Below are 4,468 nucleotides of genomic sequence, written 5' to 3' on the forward strand. Positions count from 1 at the left end.
GATCTTTTATACATAAACTGGCCTGTGGTGCACACTCCACTTGTTATTTATTTTTAATTATTGTGTGAGAGAGAAGCAAACTGGTATTTTTGCATGTTTGTTTTGTTTCCAGACAGGGTTTCTCTGTGTAATCCTGCCTGTCCTGGAATTTGTCCTGTCCGGAGATCTGCCTGTTCCTGTCTCCCGATTGCTGGGATTAGAGGCATGGGACTTCACCACCAGGCCAATGAACTGTTTTATATATACTAAATTGTTCTTCTGGCTATCAATAAAATGCCTCTTTGGCATGTTAGTTTTAATTATAGACATAAAAGATAATTCACATAAATAAAGATCACCCTGTGAAGATGTATATTTCAGTCAGTTCCAGTGTATTTACAAAATTTGACCACACAACTATGTAATTTCAGAATATTTTCATTACCCCAAGAAGAAACTTTATTCTCATTAGTAGTCATTCTTCACACCTGTTCCTCTCAGCCACTATTTACCCTCAGTTTCCAATCATAGTGGACCTGTCTGTGCTACACATTCTAGAGACACAGAATCCTACAGTTGCATAGCCTTTTTTGTCTGACTTTCTCCCTTAACATAATACTGACAAGACCAGGTGGTTGTGATGCATGCTTTTAATCCCAGCACTCCGGAGGCAGAGGCAGGCAGATCTCTGTGAGTTCAAGGCCAGCCTGGTCTACAAGAGCTAGTTCCAGGACAACTAGAACGGTTACACAGATACACCCTGTCTTGAAAAACAAACAAACAAAAATACTGACAAAGTTATCCATGGTAGAATTACTTGTCTTCTTGTAACAGATTACAAGTAACAGATTGTAGAGCTATGTCATGTTCTATTTATTGGTTTTTGAGTTCAATGATGTTTGGGTGATTAATGTTTTTTGGCTATTATAAGAAATGGTATGATGATTGGGTAGAAATTTTGCTTGAACACATGTTTTTAGTTCTCTTTTTATCTTCAGTTCATAGGGTAGCCGGGTCGTGGTGGCGCATGCCTTTAATCTCAGCACTCGGGAAGCAGAGGCAGGTGGATTTCTGTGAGTTAGTTTTGAGGCCAGTCTTGTCTACAAGAGCTAGTTCCAGGACTGGCTCAATGGCTACTGAGAAACACTGTTTCAAAAATCCAAAAAAAAAATTATTCATAGAGTACCGTGTGTTTTTGGAAGGGCCTTCTATAGCAACTGTACGAATACACGTTCTCAGCAGCAAAGTATGATGGTTGCCCAACTCCACGTTCTCATTCACAGTTATTAGTACTTGTTGTAGTTTTATTTAATTTTGAGCCTCTGGTTTACCACGTAGTCCAGGAAGGCCTCCTCCATCTCACAGACAGTTCTGTTTCTGTCTCCTGGAAACTGTGGTTACAAACTTGCATCTTGGTATCACACTTGCCTAACTGCTCTTTGCTTGTTTGACTTTTCCAAAGCTATTGCTCATCTTGTATGATTGCACTAAACTCTGTTATTCACTTGGAAATGGTTAGGTCAATGCTCCAGGGTGCTTCATGTTTCATATTGTTAATCAAACGAAAAGAGGTATCCTCAGTAATTGTGTCCCCATGCTTTTCAAATGCAATTCCTAGTTCCTGATAATCTTCTCACACTTCCCTTGGTAACGGAGCTGAGCACGCCATTCTCATGAAGCCACACTCATCTAATAATGATTATTATGGGAACTTTTTAAAAAGAGAAAAAAATGTATGAAAACCTCATAGAGATTTCAGGGACCATTCTTTGACCTTGAGTACTGTAAAAACAAGACGTTTACCTTTGAGTTTTATACATACAAAACACTATTTGAAGAGTATATGAATGATTATGTCAAATTAGGTTCGAACTGCCTAATGAATTCCAACGATGTATTAGGCTACAATGCTAAACTGGAAACATCAAAAATTAGTAATAGCTCTGCTGTGGTGGTATGCGCCTTTAATCCCAGCACTTGAGAGGGACAAACAGGTGGATCTTTATGACTCTGTGTGAGCTCCAGTGCAGCCAGAGCTACATAGTGAGACCCGGTCCAAAAAAGAAACAAATGCTATATATTTTTATCACTGATCTGTACTTCAAAACAATCCCAGAAATTTTTTTTGTAAATTCCTAACTATAAAATTTATATGAAAATTTAAGAAACCTAAAGTTCCAAGAAATTTTAATACCAAAGAACAAAGTATCAAGCCCTTCCCTACCCAATCTTCAGAGTGACGGTAAGGCTACAATAATTAAGATAGGAAATACAGAGAGAGGTCTCCACATATAAACACTGGGCTTTAGACAAATGTGTGCTCTCAGTGAAAACAGACAAGTCTTTTCAACAAACAACGCCCTATCAATTGGATAGTCACATGTCACAAAATGAATAACAGACTTTACTACAGGTCATACACAAAAACAAACTTGAAATAGCTCGTACACCGAAATGACGCCTAATAGTATAAAACAATTAGAAGAACATAATTATAGAGGAAAAAAAGAAACCAGTGAAAAAGACTCTTGTAAATGTTCTTTCAAGTACTGAACAAACCACATTTTGAATCCAAACACTGATTCTTTTTTTTTCTTCCAAAATCTCTGCACTCATCCCTGTCCTTTTCACCACCCTAATGAAGGGGCTTCTGTTTTCCTTCCCTGATGTAATCATGTTCTCATTAGTCCCACATTCCTAACTTTAAAAAAAGAACAGGTTAAGTGGGGGTGAAACAGGATTGCTGATTGGTGAGACAGGCTCAAGTGCTGGTTTTCAAAAGCACTAAAGGAACATTAACGAACTTCAATCTGCAAGCCTTTGTTAATTGCCCATAGCTTATCACTGTGCATTTTCTGGCCAGGCTATCATCTCTTTCCTCTAGGCAAATGAGAGATGATTACAGCTCCAAAAGGATGTAGGCAGGGAGGTAAACATGTTTTGAGTCATAAAGTAGCAAGTTTGATGACTAAATAGTATGAACAACAAGCATTGATTGTGTACAAGTGTGCATGAGCATTCAGTCACACCTATTGGCAATCAGCAAATGCTGTAAAACTTTTCAAAAATTGCTCTTGTGTAGCCACTGGAGTGAGAAGACAAGCAAAGCCCCCTTGCTTGGGAATTGGTAAGACGAAGGCTGTGGACACAGCTCTTCCACAAACTGGCTGTGCGGCCACAGGTAATTCATATTCCTAGCTAGTTTCCTTATCTGTGACATCAAAGTTTGAACTGATTAAACGTCTCTGAAAGACCGAAAGCACAGAGAAACCACTTGAAGAGTCCAGGCAAAGGCTCTCTAAAGAGGACATCAACAATTTAGTAATACGAATGGGACTGCATTGAATTAGTTTCTGTGGTGTAAAAGAAACAACAGAGGCCAGAGAAAACCAAGTAGCAAGTATAATTAGTGTCCAGAACATACAAAGAGCTAAACACAAAAGTTGCTGGACTTGGCAGCAGAGTCCTGTAACACCCAGTACTTCAGAGGCTGAAGTAGGAGGATACTAAGTTCAAGCCTTATTTGGCCTACAGAATGAATTCAATGCCACCCTGGGAAACTTAGTGATAACCTGTCTCAAAATTAAAAATAGAATGAGGTCTGGAGATCTAGTTTGCCAGTAAAGCACTTATGCAGCATGCACAAGACCCTACGCTCCGTTTTCTTTGTGTCTCTCTCTTTCTCCTCTCCCCTCTCTCACGCTAACAATAAAAAAGAAACAAGAAAGTAGAAGGGTTATTTGGGGTCAAGAAAGGAACAGTATGAAGTGGGAAGGGATGAGAGATAAGTATGTGTGATATACATGTATGAAACCTATTACTTGTAAAATAAATATACACTAATAAAAATAAACCCTTCTGTGCTCTAGTTAGAATTCTTTGAAGTGCTGGGGAGTGAAATCAAGGACTCATGCATGCTAGAAAGTGCTATACTACTAAGCTATATTCTCAGCCTTTAGAAATACACTCTAAGGGGCTGGGGAAATGGGCCAGTAGTTAAAGAGTACTTGCAGCTTTTGCAGAAGACCTGGGTTCAATTTCCAGCACCCACATGTGGCCCACAACCATTTGAAGCTTCAGTGCCCTCACAAGCACCAGGCATATACCCAGTGCACATCCATATGTGCAGGCAAGAAACTCACACATATACCATATGTGCAGGCAAGAAACTCACACATATATTTAAGAAAACTTCTTTGGGTTCACCTTCTTATTTAGCTTCTCTAGGATCACGAATTATAGGATCAATGTCCTTTATTTATGGCTAGAAACCAAATATGAGTGAGTACATCCCATGTTCCTCTTTTTGGGTCTGGCTTACCTCACTCAGGATAATGTTTTCTATTTCCATCCATTTGCATGCAAAATTCAAGAAGTTCTTGTTTTTTACTGCTGAGTAGTACTCTATCTAATATGTATACATTCCATACTTTCTTCATCCATTCTTCCATTGAAGGGCATCTAGGTTGTTTCCAGGTTCTGGCTATTA

The sequence above is a fragment of the Alexandromys fortis genome, unplaced genomic scaffold (assembly GCF_014885135.2).
Source record: "Alexandromys fortis isolate MF-2015 unplaced genomic scaffold, M_Fortis_MF-2015_v1.1 scaffold_331, whole genome shotgun sequence".
Lineage (NCBI taxonomy): Eukaryota > Metazoa > Chordata > Mammalia > Rodentia > Cricetidae > Alexandromys > Alexandromys fortis.